Source organism: Silurus meridionalis, chromosome 12, assembly GCF_014805685.1.
Source record: "Silurus meridionalis isolate SWU-2019-XX chromosome 12, ASM1480568v1, whole genome shotgun sequence".
NCBI classification, from domain to species: domain Eukaryota; kingdom Metazoa; phylum Chordata; class Actinopteri; order Siluriformes; family Siluridae; genus Silurus; species Silurus meridionalis.
The window spans coordinates 167,625-183,149 of record NC_060895.1 but is presented as its reverse complement, the minus strand read 5'-3'; the positions used below and the strand labels follow the sequence as shown (position 1 = coordinate 183,149).

Below are 15,525 nucleotides of genomic sequence, written 5' to 3'. Positions count from 1 at the left end.
CTTCAAGATCTGCATGTGCTCAGAACATGCTTAAAGAGAAGAAATACTGGAACACAGCTCTTTAACACTGCAGCAGCACGTTTTGAAGTCAACCCCGTAGATAATTAAAACGGCAACAACATACATCCATGACTTTTGTGCGTTAGTTTTTCGGCCTACACATGGTCACCAAAACAAATGTCTAGGTTTCATTTAAAATTACTGGCTTGAACACTTGTTTTGTTATCATGATGGCTGAGCATCGTCTCTGATTGAATCCTTTACATTGTAATTCAAATTCAATTGAAACTTCATCTGATATTGACAAGAACCCCACTGGGTTTCCCAGCACCGTTTGGAAGCTAGAAGAGTAGATCCGAGCCACTCTTTGCCACAAGATGCGAGTCCCGTCTTGGTTAATAAGATCCTTTTCTGACAGTTAATCTGTTGCTTCGTTGCGCCTCATGTGGCGCTACATTAGGGAAAAGAATTACACTTTGAATTCCAAAAGAAGCAGAACATACAATCAACACTAGCACCGAAATAACTAGTCTTCTGGACTGCACTGGAGAATGCGGGCATCGATCCCGCTACCTCTCGCATGCTAAGCGAGCGCTCTACCATTTGAGCTAATTCCCCTCCAACACAGCGCTTCACATACAGGTCTGTGGAATTGAAACACGGTGTAAGACCAGGGGTAGGTGATCTTTGTAGCTTCTGAAAAATTATACTACTTAAACTCATCCCTATGTGCACTGGAAAAGTAGTCTCACTCTTCAGATGCATATTTCACAAATGACTAGATGATATCTGTGGCTTCTCTCAGTTAAAGCTACCCTGTCTCACCAATTGGGGTCCATGCACTACTTCATCTTTCTAAGAGGCTTGAGTCACCAAGAATTGTTTGTGTTACTGATTGGGTAGAAGTGGTCAATTAAAGTGGATATGTTAAATTCTGCATAGTTAGGAGAGGTCTTTATGGATAATACTGAAATGTTGAGCCCCATTAAAACATATAGGAATTGCTGACCTTCAGGGCTTCCAGCCATTAATGCCTGCTAAGATCCTTGGACTAATTCCATAGAAAAGGTCTGTAATCTGCATGATGGGAGTTTGACCCATAAGAATTTCATGTGGAAATGCTTTCTTCAACGCTTCCATTTGTGTCATTTCACCACAGCTACATTGTCTCCTTGGTTTAGAAGAGTGTTTTGTACTCTGCATGGTGAGTGGGACTTATAACTCCCATGTGTAAAAATGTGACTAGGAGACCTACTAGTTCCTGAACTGTTAATGATACTCAAACCTACAGCAATCCATCCAAGCAACACTGGCGAACCTGTCGCTTGTCGGACGAGTGCCTATGGAGGAGGCTACTTGTCGTGTTGGCCGGTTAGCTCAGTTGGTTAGAGCGTGGTGCTAATAACGCCAAGGTCGCGGGTTCGATCCCCGTACGGGCCATTGTGGTTTTGATTATGCTTATAAGATCCTTTTCTGACAGTTAATCTGTTGCTTTGTTGCGCCTCATGTGGCGCTACATTAGGGAAAAGAATTACACTTTGAATTCCAAAAGAAGCAGAACATACAATCAACACTAGCACCGAAATAACTAGTCTTCTGGACTGCACTGGAGAATGCGGGCATCGAGCCCGCTACCTCTCGCATGCTAAGCGAACGCTCTACCATTTGAGCTAATTCCCCGCCAACGCAGCCCTTCACATACAGGTCTGTGGAATGGAAATACGGTGTAAGACCAGGGGGAGGTGATCTTTGTAGCTTCTGAAAAATTATACTACTTAAACTCATCCCTATGTGCACTGGAAAAGTAGTCTCACTCTTCAGATGCATATTTCACAAATGACTAGATGATATCTGTGGCTTCTCTCAGTTAAAGCTACCCTGTCTCACCAATTGGGGTCCATGCACTACTTCATCTTTCTAAGAGGCTTGAGTCACCAAGAATTGTTTGTGTTACTGATTGGGTAGAAGTGGTCAATTAAGGTGGATATGTTAGATTCTGCATAGTTAGGAGAGGTCTTTATGGATAATACTGAAATGTTGAGCCCCATTAAAACATATAGGAATTGCTGACCTTCAGGGCTTCCAGCCATTAATGCCTGCTAAGATCCTTGGACTAATTCCATAGAAAAGGTCTGTAATCTGCATGATGGGAGTTTGACCCATAAGAATTTCATGTGGAAATGCTTTCTTCAACGCTTCCATTTGTGTCATTTCACCACAGCTACATTGTCTCCTTGGTTTAGAAGAGTGTTTTGTACTCTGCATGGTGAGTGGGACTTATAACTCCCATGTGTAAAAATGTGACTAGGAGACCTACTAGTTCCTGAACTGTTAATGATACTCAAACCTACAGCAATCCATCCAAGCAACACTGGCCAACCTGTCGCTTGTCGGACGAGTGCCTATGGAGGAGGCTCATTGTCGTGTTGGCCGGTTAGCTCAGTTGGTTAGAGCGTGGTGCTAATAACGCCAAGGTCGCGGGTTCGATCCCCGTACGGGCCATTGTGGTTTTGATTATTCTTAACAAGATCCTTTTCTGACAGTTAATCTGTTGCTTCGTTGCGCCTCATGTGGCGCTACATTATGGAAAAGAATTACACTTTGAATTTCAAAAGAAGCAGAACATACAATCAACACTAGCACCGAAATAACTAGTCTTCTGGACTGCACTGGAGAATGCGGGCATCGATCCCGCTACCTCTCGCATGCTAAGCGAGCGCTCTACCATTTGAGCTAATTCCCCTCCAACGCAGCGCTTCACATACAGGTCTGTGAAATGGAAACACGGTGTAAGACCAGGGGTAGGTGATCTTTGTAGCTTCTGAAAAAATATACTACTTAAACTCATCCCTATGTGCACTGGAAAAGTAGTCTCACTCTTCTTGATTATTCTTAACAAGATCCTTTTCTGACCGTTAATCTGTTGCTTCTGTAGTGGGACGAACTGTGGGTGTCCCTTTAAATTGTCATGAAAGCATCAGTTGTCCAATCAGATACATGCAAGACTATATAAAAGGGGACTTTTAATGCACCATGTGTGTGATCACCGCTTGTGTGTCATTGCCCGAGGCCCGCCCCTTCCTGGTTTAGACTCTTCCTGTCTCACACTTTCCAACGTGTAATCATTCCATGTGGCTCGGCGACTGCTTTTAAACATGAACCCGCCGTAATCCCGTGCCTTCTTGCCGGTTTGATGTCCATTTGCCTGTGCGGCTTGACTTGTGGTCTAAATGACAATATTAAGGAACCGAGGCTTCAGGCAGACGGCTAGTTGGCCTTCGCGTGCGGTGGTGGGACTCTATCACAGGGTGCAGTGTGTTCACGCTTGGTCTTACCGTGTTTGTGTGAGTGTGTGTGTGTGGTGCGTTTTGTGCACTTGGCGTTATGCTCCTGGCGATATAGTAGCCGCATACTCATTAAGCTAGTTTACCTGCTTTAGGTAAGCCTCGGTTTCCTTTTTGTTTTTATGCCTATTTTATTCCAGCCCATAGTCATGTTTTAAAAGTAATACCCATATTTATTGTGAAATAAAACATTTTTTTGTATCTTTGGTATCCACGTCTCTTGCCTCTGTTTATTGAAACCACGTACCTGTGTGTCTTTTGTAGATGATTAATCTATAATAGTGTTCCCTGTTAACAGGGTGGCGTAGTCAGCTGAGTTATAGTTTCTGTCTAATTAACGTCCCGCCACACTTTGGCGTAGTCGGCAGGATTGCGTTTCTCTTTGTTGGGCTGAGACGTGGATGCTTATTGTTATTTTGTTAAAGGTTTTAGTTGTGACTTGTGGATGGATTAGAGGTTATTTTTTTGTATTTATTGTGTGCTTTTCTTTCTTTTGTTTTTTTTTGTGTTTAGAGTGTGTGGAACAAAGCAGCAGTGTCATTTCAGTGGACTTGGAGCGTTCCAGCAGTGTGTTTCCATAGCTTTTACTGACTTTGTTCGTTAAGTTTCCCGTAAACAAATGGAAGCGGAATTGCAGGAATTAAGGGAGCTTGTTGCTCAATTAAGGGCGGATAATGACAAATTGCGCCAGGAGCAGAGTCATGCTGCTCCATCCAGTCCCATAGCTGGCCCCTCTCGAGAATCTGTGGTGCCACCTATTGATCAACCAGTTAGTGCTGGTGCCACGTTAACCGAACGCCTTGTGTTTATTCAAGGGATAGAAAATGTCCAATATTCGATGGTAGATCGGGCATTGGCATTAATGAGTGGATCGAGGAAGCAAAAGCTTGTATAAGAACTTGTCATTTGTCAGTGGCAGACCAGGCATTTTTCCTATTTGATCATTTAGGAGGGAACGCACGTGAGGAGGTTAGACATCGCCCTGTTATTGAGCGTGGAGACCCAGAGAGAATTTTTTCCATTTTGCAAGAGTTATATGGATGCTCCCAGTCTTATGTTGCCCTGCAGGAAGCCTTTTTTTCTAGGAAGCAACAGGGAGGCGAGACCTTGCTGGAGTTCTCTTTGGCCTTATTGAGCCTCTTGGAGAAAGTGAGGCAGAAGTCCCCAAATGCCATGCCAAATGCAGAGATTTTATTAAGGGACCAGTTTGTCGAATATGTTTGTGACCCTTCTCTTCGCCGTGAATTGAAACAATTGGTTCGTCGACAGCCCCATTCTACACTCTTGGAGGTGCGTGGCGAAGCTATTCGTTGGGAGCGGGAGGGAATGCCGGGCGGAGCAAGGGGTCGAAGTCTTTCTGTCCCTTTGGCGCACGGGTTTCAGTATGAAGTTCAGGGCCGTTGTAGCTCGTCTGAGAAGTCTGGAATAGGGGAGCTTAGAGAAATGTTAAAATTACAACAAGAGCAATTAAATCAGCTTACCCAGAATATTGCCCGTTTGCAAGGGCCCCATTCTCGTCCTCGTACCCAAACTTTTCGTAGTGGGCCCATGATCTGTAGGCGTTGTCAAAAACCAGGCCATTTTGCACGGGAATGCGAAGGGGAACGTGTCATGTCCCGGTCACCATTACGTTCTCGTGTTGATCAGGCCATTGGAGGTGTGCAGTCGCAAGCTAATGTGTCGGAAAACTAATTCCGGCCGTGCTGAAGAGTCACAGCTCGGCTGGGAAAATGGCTGACTCAGATGGTAAGAAATCTAGTTCAGTTCCAAACTTAATGTCTTCTTGCCCGCATCTGAATGTTTCAATTGGTGGTGTGTTAGTCCCTTGTTTAATTGACACCGGTTCGATGGTATCAAGGATTACGGAAAGTTGTTTTATTCAACATTTTGAGCCATGGGGTCAGGAGCACTTGAGGTCGTGTCCCTGGTTGCAGCTAAGAGCTGCAAATGGGCTCTCAATTCCATATATCGGTTATATGGAATTGGATATTGAGCTCTGTGGTAGGATAGTTCAGCGATGTGGGGTGCTGGTGGTCAGGGATCCTCCTGGTGGCTTGCGCTCTCAAGTCCCTGGTGTGTTGGGGATGAATGTACTTGGGCGATGCTACCAGGAGCTCTTTGGACAGCATGGCCCCGCTTTGTTTGATTTTCCTCCGGTTTCTAGTGCGCCACTTTCAGTTTTTCAAGCCCTACAACACTGCCATCAAGGTAGCGAGCAATCTCGCGTTGAGTGTATGACTAGGGTAAGAGTGCGTGGTCCTCGGGCATGTCGTGTCACAGGTGGTACTATTAAGTTGGTTGCGGCAACTTGTGCAGAACAGTTGGCAGGTAGTACTGTACTGTTCGAGCCCATTGAGTCTGGGTTACCTGAAGGGTTGCTGGCATCCCCCGCCTTGGTGCGAGGGATTGGAGGCTCAGTTTATGTGCCAGTGGTCAACATAGGCACGTCTGATGTCCTCCTTTTTCCACGCCGAGTATTAGGTACCCTGGGTAGAGTGCATGTTGTCAGTTTGCCGGCAGGTGTTACTGAAGTTAGATCCACTACAGCAAATGTGTATTCTCAAGCCACTCTAGCAGTTAGTGCCCCTGTTTTAGAGCAGATTGCAAAAGTAGACCTGACTGCATTGCCAGAACTGGAACAGGGCAAGGTGAGGGCCTTGCTTACAAAATATCAGACGGTATTCTCCGAACATGATGGTGATTTGGGATGTACAAGTCTTATATCTCATGATATCCCCCTCTTAGATGATATCCCTGTGCGGCAGCGACATCGCCGGGTACCTCCCTCTGAGTATGAGGTTGTTCGAGCCCACATCAATCAGCTGCTGGAGTCTCAGGTAATTAGGAAAAGTTGCAGCCCATATGCCTCCCCAATTGTCTTGGTAAAAAAAAAGGATGGTAGTCTACGCTTATGCGTTGACTACCGCCAGTTAAACGCCAAGACCAGGAGGGATGTATTTCCTTTGCCTCGGATTGAGGAGTCGCTGGATGCGTTGACGTGGGCCTGTTGGTTTTCCACTATGGATCTAGCTAGTGGTTATAACCAGGTCCCTGTCACAGAGGGGGATAAGCCAAAGACCGCTTTTTGCACCCCATTTGGCCTGTTTGAATGGAATCGTATGCCTTTTGGGTTGTGCAATGCCCTCTCTACCTTCCAGCGACTTATGGAGAGGGTATTTGGGGACCAACAGTGTCAGTCCTTACTTTTATATCTAGACGATATCGTGGTGTTCTCCACCTCAATTACTCAACATTTGGAGAGGTTGGAGGTTGTTTTAAGCCGTCTGGAACGGGAAGGGTTAAAGGCTAGGCTAGAGAAGTGCGCCTTTCTTCAGCAAGAGGTGAAATATTTGGGTCATGTTATCTCTTCCAGGGGTGTGGCAACTGACCCTAGTAAGATCGAGGCTGTGGCCCAGTGGCCTCGTCCCTCTAGCGTTACAGAGTTAAGATCCTTTCTGGGTTTTTCCAGCTACTATCGGCAGTTTGTGGAGGGGTTTGCCAAGTTGGCTGCCCCACTGCATAAGCTGGTGGGGGAATTTGCTGGTGTAAAGGGTAAGCAGAAAAGTAGGAGTTTTGCTAGTGCCTGGAGTGAAAACTGTCAGGTGAGCTTTGAGGGGTTAAAGGAGAAACTGACTACCGCCCCAGTACTTGCGTATGCGGATTTCTCTAAACCGTTTATTCTGGAGGTGGGCGCCAGTTATCAAGGGTTAGGGGCAGTCCTTTCCCAGGAAACTGAAGGCAAGGTAAGACCAGTGGCATATGCTAGTCGCAGTTTAAGGCCCACTGAGCGCAACATGTCAAATTATAGCTCTATGAAGTTGGAGTTTGTTGCGCTCAAGTGGGCCATGACGGAGAAATTCCGTGAATATCTGTTGGGTAATAAGTGTGTGGTATTCACAGATAATAATCCCCTTAGCCATCTGATCTCTGCAAAGTTGGGGGCGACTGAGCAGCGTTGGGCTTCTCAGCTGGCGGCTTTCGATTTTGAGATTAAGTATCGCTCTGGTAAGAGTAATAGAAATGCAGATGCGCTGTCACGGAGGGATCCCCTGGAACCTGGTGGGTTGGATGGGTTGACCCCCGGCACTGTAATTCCTGAGTCTTTGTGGCCATTAGCTGGGGTAGATTCTGTGGGTATAGCGACCCAGTGTATGGTCTCTACACTTCCTGGTTATTCTGCTGGTGACTTGCGTTCTTTGCAGGCAGCTGATCCAGTTATTTGGGAAGTGTTGCGATTTTGGAGACAAGGAAATCGCCCAGGACCTAATGAGCGGCACCAAATGACTAAGGCAGCCTTAACCTTGCTCCGCCAGTGGGATCGGTTGAGGGAGTTAGATGGTATGCTGTATCGTCGGGTTCACTGCCCTAATGGTAAGGAAGAGATGTTGCAATTGGTTTTGCCTGCTGCCTTGAGACCAGAGGTGTTAAGGCAGTTGCATCAGCAACATGGACACCAGGGCAGGGAGCGCACCATGGAGTTAGTGCAACAGAGGTGTTATTGGCCAGGTGTGTACTCGGATGTGGCAAGTTGGTGTCACGAGTGTGATCGGTGCCAGGCAGCCAAAGACACCCAGCCACTGGCTCAGGCTTTTATGGGGCGGTTAATGTCATCTAGGCCAAATGACATCTTGGCAGTGGACTTCACAGTGTTAGAGCCCACAAGCTCTGGCATCGAAAACGTTTTGGTGATGACTGATGTTTTTCAGTAAGTATACCCTTGCTGTTCCAACGAGGGATCAGCGAGCGGAGACGGTGGCACAAGCCCTGGTGACCGAATGGTTTTATAGGTTCGGTGTTCCGGGCCGTCTCCACTCGGACCAGGGTCGAAATTTTGAGTCTTTGTTGATACGTCAGTTATGTGAGCTTTATGGTGTGGTGAAGTCTCGTACTACCCCCTATCACCCGGCCGGTAACGGCCAGTGTGAACGCTTTAACCGCACTCTACATAATCTGTTGCGTACTCTGCCAGTGTCCAGGAAACGAGACTGGGTAGCGTGTCTTCCCCAGGTAGTGTTCAGTTATAATAGCACCCCTCATCAGAGCACAGGGGAATCGCCACACTTCTTGATGTTTGGACAGGAGCCACGATTGCCTGTAGATTTTCTGTTGGGAAGAGAACCACAGCTAAGGGAGGGTAGTGTGCATGACTGGGTCTTGGAACATCAAACGAGGCTCCAGGTGGCCTTTGCAGGTGCACGGGAACGGTTGCAGGTCATGGCTGATAGGCGCAAGGCCAATCATGATCAGCACGTCTGAGATGAACCATTGGTGGAGGGTCAACTGGTGTATCTCCGTGATTATGGGGTAAGGGCCGCCATAAAATCCAGGACCTATGGAGCCCAGTGGTCTACCAAGTGATAAGGGCACCCAAGGAAGGTGGTGTAGTGTACACCATTGCGCCTGTGGATGACCTGACCAAGGTAAGGAACGTGCATCGTTCACTGAGAAGAGAAGAGTCTGTAAGGACACAGTTGGTACTAACCATGGCAGTCCTTTATCTGACCCAGTTGTGGGCACATCATCGTTAGCTGAGGAAGAGGATGAGGTAGATTTATTAGCTTTGGTCCAAGAACGGGATCAAGTTGATGTCGAATTAAGAATTAGTGGGCTGGCATCTGGGGTGGAACATGGTCCACAGGAGAGGGTGAGTGTTACGGGACCCGTTCCTGCTAACTGGCAAGGATTACAGGCTCCAGCTAGGGATACAGCTATGTTGCCGGAGCCACAGCCTGAAGCCCTGGTTAGGGTGGATGAGGGTGCGTTACGCAGGACAAAACGTGCAAATGCGGGCCAACATCCAAATGTACACCATCTTCCCCGTTCAGTAGGTGGGACAGGTGAGGGCTCCCAGCAGCAAATGCATGGCATGGTGCCAGGCATTTTTAGGCCATGGGATTAGGTAATCCTGACCCTAGTAGTAGGACCGTCGGGGCGACGATCCGTCAGTGGGGGGTAGATTGTAGTGGGACGAACTGTGGGTGTCCCTTTAAATTGTCATGAAAGCATCAGTTGTCCAATCAGATACAAGCAAGACTATATAAAAGGGGACTTTTAATGCACCATGTGTGTGATCACCGCTTGTGTGTCATTGCCCGAGGCCCGCCCCTTCCTGGTTTAGACTCTTCCTGTCTCACAGTTTCCAACGTGTAATCATTCCATGTGGCTCGGCGACTGCTTTTAAACATGAACCCGCCGTAATCCCGTGCCTTCTTGCCGGTTTGATGTCCATTTGCCTGTGCGGCTGGACTTGTGGTCGAAACGACAATATTAAGGAACCGAGGCTTCAGGCAGACGGCTAGTTGGCCTTCGCGTGCGGTGGTGGGACTCTATCACAGGGTGCAGTGTGTTCACGCTTGGTCTTACCGTGTTTGTGTGAGTGTGTGTGTGTGTGTGTGTGGTGCGTTTTGTGCACTTGGCGTTATGCTCCTGGCGATATAGTAGCCGCATACTCATTAAGCTAGTTTACCTGCTTTAGGTAAGCCTCGGTTTCCTTTTTGTTTTTATGCCTATTTTATTCCAGCCCATAGTCATGTTTTAAAAGTAATACCCATATTTATTGTGAAATAAAACATTTTTTTGTATCTTTGGTATCCACGTCTCTTGCCTCTGTTTATTGAAACCACGTACCTGTGTGTCTTTTGTAGATGATTAATCTATAATAGTGTTCCCTGTTAACAGGGTGGCGTAGTCAGCTGAGTTATAGTTTCTGTCTAATTAACGTCCCGCCACACTTCGTTGCGCCTCATGTGGCGCTACATTAGGGAAAAGAATTATACTTTGAATTCCAAAAGAAGCAGAACATACAATCAACACTAGCACCGAAATAACTAGTCTTCTGGACTGCACTGGAGAATGCGGGCATCGATCAAGCTACCTCTCGCATGCTAAGCGAGCGCTCTACCATTTGAGCTAATTCCCCTCCAACGCAGCGCTTCACATACAGGTCTGTGGAATGTAAACACGGTGTAAGACCAGGGGTAGGTGATCTTTGTAGCTTCTGAAAAATTATACTACTTAAACTCATCCCTATGTGCACTGGAAAAGTAGTCTCACTCTTCAGATGCATATTTCACAAATGACTAGATGATATCTGTGGCTTCTCTCAGTTAAAGCTACCCTGTCTCACCAATTGGGGTCCATGCACTACTTCATCTTTCTAAGAGGCTTGAGTCACCAAGAATTGTTTGTGTTACTGATTGGGTAGAAGTGGTCAATTAAAGTGGATATGTTAGATTCTGCATAGTTAGGAGAGGTCTTTATGGATAATACTGAAATGTTGAGCCCCATTAAAACATATAGGAATTGCTGACCTTCGGGGCTTCCAGCCATTAATGCCTGCTAAGATCCTTGGACTAATTCCATAGAAAAGCTCTGTAATCTGCATGATGGGAGTTTGACCCATAAGAATTTCATGTGGAAATGCTTTCTTCAACGCTTCCATTTGTGTCATTTCACCACAGCTACATTGTCTCCTTGGTTTAGAAGAGTGTTTTGTACTCTGCATGGTGAGTGGGACTTATAACTCCCATGTGTAAAAATGTGACTAGGAGACCTACTAGTTCCTGAACTGTTAATGATACTCAAACCTACAGCAATCCATCCAAGCAACACTGGCCAACCTGTCACTCGCCGGACGAGTGCCTATGGAGGAGGCACGTTGTCGTGTTGGCCGGTTAGCTCAGTTGGTTAGAGCGTGGGGCTAATAATGCCAAGGTCTGTGGTTAGATCCCCGTACGGGCGGTTGTGGTTTTGATTATGCTTATAAGATCCTTTTCTGACAGTTAATCTGTTGCTTCTTGCGCCTCATGTGGCGCTACATTAGGGAAAAGAATTACACTTTGAATTCCAAAAGAAGCAGAACATACAATCAACACTAGCACCGAAATAACTAGTCTTCTGGACTGCACTGGAGAATGCGGGAATCGATCCCGCTACCTCTCGCATGCTAAGCGAGCGCTCTACCATTTGAGCTAATTCCCCTCCAACGCAGCGCTTCACATACAGGTCTGTGGAATGGAAACACGGTGTAAGACCAGGGGTAGGTGATCTTTGTAGCTTCTGAAAAATTATACTACTTAAACTCATCCCTATGTGCACTGGAAAAGTAGTCTCACTCTTCAGATGCATATTTCACAAATGACTAGATGATATCTGTGGCTTCTCTCAGTTAAAGCTACCCTGTCTCACCAATTGGGGTCCATGCACTACTTCATCTTTCTAAGAGGCTTGAGTCACCAAGAATTGTTTGTGTTACTGATTGGGTAGAAGTGGTCAATTAAAGTGGATATGTTAGATTCTGCATAGTTAGGAGAGGTCTTTATGGATAATACTGAAATGTTGAGCCCCATTAAAACATATAGGAATTGCTGACCTTCAGGGCTTCCAGCCATTAATGCCTGCTAAGATCCTTGGACTAATTCCATAGAAAAGGTCTGTAATCTGCATGATGGGAGTTTGACCCATAAGAATTTCATGTGGAAATGCTTTCTTCAACGCTTCCATTTGTGTCATTTCACCACAGCTACATTGTCTCCTTGGTTTAGAAGAGTGTTTTGTACTCTGCATGGTGAGTGGGACTTATAACTCCCATGTGTAAAAATGTGACTAGGAGACCTACTAGTTCCTGAACTGTTAATGATACTCAAACCTACAGCAATCCATCCAAGCAACACTGGCCAACCTGTCACTCGCCGGACGAGTGCCTATGGAGGAGGCACGTTGTCGTGTTGGCGGTTAGCTCAGTTGGTTAGAGCGTGGGGCTAATAATGCCAAGGTCTGTGGTTAGATCCCCGTACGGGCCGTTGTGGTTTTGATTATGCTTAATAAGATCCTTTTCTGACAGTTAATCTGTTGCTTCTTGCGCCTCATGTGGCGCTACATTAGGGAAAAGAATTACACTTTGAATTCCAAAAGAAGCAGAACATACAATCAACACTAGCACCGAAATAATTAGTCTTCTGGACTGCACTGGAGAATGCGGGAATCGATCCCGCTACCTCTCGCATGCTAAGCAAGCGCTCTACCATTTGAGCTAATTCCCCTCCAACGCAGCGCTTCACATACAGGTCTGTGGAATTGAAACACGGTGTAAGACCAGGGGTAGGTGATCTTTGTAGCTTCTGAAAAATTATACTACTTAAACTCATCCCTATGTGCACTGGAAAAGTAGTCTCACTCTTCAGATGCATATTTCACAAATGACTAGATGATATCTGTGGTTTCTCTCAGTTAAAGCTACCCTGTCTCACCAATGGGGTCCATGCACTACTTCATCTTTCTAAGAGGCTTGAGTCACCAAGAATTGTTTGTGTTACTGATTGGGTAGAAGTGGTCAATTAAAGTGGATATGTTAGATTCTGCATAGTTAGGAGAGGTCTTTATGGATAATACTGAAATGTTGAGCCCCATTAAAACATATAGGAATTGCTGACCTTCAGGGCTTCCAGCCATTAATGCCTGCTAAGATCCTTGGACTAATTCCATAGAAAAGGTCTGTAATCTGCATGATGGGAGTTTGACCCATAAGAATTTCATGTGGAAATGCTTTCTTCAACGCTTCCATTTGTGTCATTTCACCACAGCTACATTGTCTCCTTGGTTTAGAAGAGTGTTTTGTACTCTGCATGGTGAGTGGGACTTATAACTCCCATGTGTAAAAATGTGACTAGGAGACCTACTAGTTCCTGAACTGTTAATGATACTCAAACCTACAGCAATCCATCCAAGCAACACTGGCCAACCTGTCACTCGCCGGACGAGTGCCTATGGAGGAGGCTACTTGTCGTGTTGGCCGGTTAGCTCAGTTGGTTAGAGCGTGGTGCTGATAACGCCAAGGTCGCGGGTTCGATCCCCGTACGGGCCATTGTGGTTTTGATTATGCTTAATAAGATCCTTTTCTGACAGTTAATCTGTTGCTTCTTGCGCCTCATGTGGCGCTACATTAGGGAAAAGAATTACACTTTGAATTCCAAAAGAAGCAGAACATACAATCAACACTAGCACCGAAATAACTAGTCTTCTGGACTGCACTGGAGAATGCGGGCATCGATCCGCTACCTCTCGCATGCTAAGCGGCGCTCTACCATTTGAGCTAATTCCCCTCCAACACAGCGCTTCACATACAGGTCTGTGGAATTGAAACACGGTGTAAGACCAGGGGTAGGTGATCTTTGTAGCTTCTGAAAAATTATACTACTTAAACTCATCCCTATGTGCACTGGAAAAGTAGTCTCACTCTTCAGATGCATATTTCACAAATGACTAGATGATATCTGTGGCTTCTCTCAGTTAAAGCTACCCTGTCTCACCAATTGGGGTCCATGCACTACTTCATCTTTCTAAGAGGCTTGAGTCACCAAGAATTGTTTGTGTTACTGATTGGGTAGAAGTGGTCAATTAAAGTGGATATGTTAAATTCTGCATAGTTAGGAGAGGTCTTTATGGATAATACTGAAATGTTGAGCCCCATTAAAACATATAGGAATTGCTGACCTTCAGGGCTTCCAGCCATTAATGCCTGCTAAGATCCTTGGACTAATTCCATAGAAAAGGTCTGTAATCTGCATGATGGGAGTTTGACCCATAAGAATTTCATGTGGAAATGCTTTCTTCAACGCTTCCATTTGTGTCATTTCACCACAGCTACATTGTCTCCTTGGTTTAGAAGAGTGTTTTGTACTCTGCATGGTGAGTGGGACTTATAACTCCCATGTGTAAAAATGTGACTAGGAGACCTACTAGTTCCTGAACTGTTAATGATACTCAAACCTACAGCAATCCATCCAAGCAACACTGGCCAACCTGTCGCTTGTCGGACGAGTGCCTATGGAGGAGGCACGTTGTCGTGTTGGCCGGTTAGCTCAGTTGGTTAGAGCGTGGTGCTAATAACGCCAAGGTCGCGGGTTCGATCCCCGTACGGGCCATTGTGGTTTTGATTATGCTTAATAAGATCCTTTTCTGACAGTTAATCTGTTGCTTTGTTGCGCCTCATGTGGCGCTACATTAGGGAAAAGAATTACACTTTGAATTCCAAAAGAAGCAGAACATACAATCAACACTAGCACCGAAATAACTAGTCTTCTGGACTGCACTGGAGAATGCGGGCATCGATCCCGCTACCTCTCGCATGCTAAGCGAGCGCTCTACCATTTGAGCTAATTCCTCCAACACAGCGCTTCACATACAGGTCTGTGGAATTGAAACACGTGTAAGACCAGGGGTAGGTGATCTTTGTAGCTTCTGAAAAATTATACTACTTAAACTCATCCCTATGTGCACTGGAAAAGTAGTCTCACTCTTCAGATGCATATTTCACAAATGACTAGATGATATCTGTGGCTTCTCTCAGTTAAAGCTACCCTGTCTCACCAATTGGGGTCCATGCACTACTTCATCTTTCTAAGAGGCTTGAGTCACCAAGAATTGTTTGTGTTACTGATTGGGTAGAAGTGGTCAATTAAGGTGGATATGTTAGATTCTGCATAGTTAGGAGAGGTCTTTATGGATAATACTGAAATGTTGAGCCCCATTAAAACATATAGGAATTGCTGACCTTCAGGGCTTCCAGCCATTAATGCCTGCTAAGATCCTTGGACTAATTCCATAGAAAAGGTCTGTAATCTGCATGATGGGAGTTTGACCCATAAGAATTTCATGTGGAAATGCTTTCTTCAACGCTTCCATTTGTGTCATTTCACCACAGCTACATTGTCTCCTTGGTTTAGAAGAGTGTTTTGTACTCTGCATGGTGAGTGGGACTTATAACTCCCATGTGTAAAAATGTGACTAGGAGACCTACTAGTTCCTGAACTGTTAATGATACTCAAACCTACAGCAATCCATCCAAGCAACACTGGCCAACCTGTCGCTCGTCGGACGAGTGCCTATGGAGGAGGCACGTTGTCGTGTTGGCCGGTTAGCTCAGTTGGTTAGAGCGTGGTGCTAATAACGCCAAGGTCGCGGGTTCGATCCCCGTACGGGCCATTGTGGTTTTGATTATGCTTATAAGATCCTTTTCTGACAGTTAATCTGTTGCTTTGTTGCGCCTCATGTGGCGCTACATTAGGGAAAAGAATTACACTTTGAATTCCAAAAGAAGCAGAACATACAATCAACACTAGCACCAAAATAGCTAGTCTTCAGGACTGCACTGGAGAATGCGGGCATCGATCCGCTACCTCTC

At 45.8% G+C, this 15,525-nt stretch overlaps 9 non-coding genes and 1 pseudogene across 9 annotated transcripts; 6 read left to right on the top strand and 4 right to left on the bottom strand.

The window, feature by feature from the left end:
• Positions 1-545: 545 nt before the first annotated feature.
• On the bottom strand, positions 546-618 carry trnaa-agc. The gene has a single exon. It is a non-coding gene; the product is annotated as a tRNA-Ala (tRNA).
• A 748-nt stretch (positions 619-1,366) lies between these two features.
• On the top strand, positions 1,367-1,440 carry trnai-aau. Its single transcript has one exon. It is a non-coding gene; the product is annotated as a tRNA-Ile (tRNA).
• Positions 1,441-2,428: 988 nt separating this feature from the next.
• Positions 2,429-2,502, top strand: trnai-aau. Its single transcript has one exon. It is a non-coding gene; the product is annotated as a tRNA-Ile (tRNA).
• A 168-nt stretch (positions 2,503-2,670) lies between these two features.
• trnaa-agc lies at positions 2,671-2,743 on the bottom strand. Its single transcript has one exon. It is a non-coding gene; the product is annotated as a tRNA-Ala (tRNA).
• Positions 2,744-5,320: 2,577 nt separating this feature from the next.
• LOC124394817 overlaps positions 5,321-15,525 on the top strand; it is a 29,783-nt pseudogene continuing 19,578 nt past the window's right edge.
• trnaa-agc lies at positions 11,252-11,324 on the bottom strand. Its single transcript has one exon. It is a non-coding gene; the product is annotated as a tRNA-Ala (tRNA).
• On the bottom strand, positions 12,313-12,385 carry trnaa-agc. Its single transcript has one exon. It is a non-coding gene; the product is annotated as a tRNA-Ala (tRNA).
• Positions 13,133-13,206, top strand: trnai-gau. Its single transcript has one exon. It is a non-coding gene; the product is annotated as a tRNA-Ile (tRNA).
• trnai-aau lies at positions 14,193-14,266 on the top strand. Its single transcript has one exon. It is a non-coding gene; the product is annotated as a tRNA-Ile (tRNA).
• trnai-aau lies at positions 15,253-15,326 on the top strand. The gene has a single exon. It is a non-coding gene; the product is annotated as a tRNA-Ile (tRNA).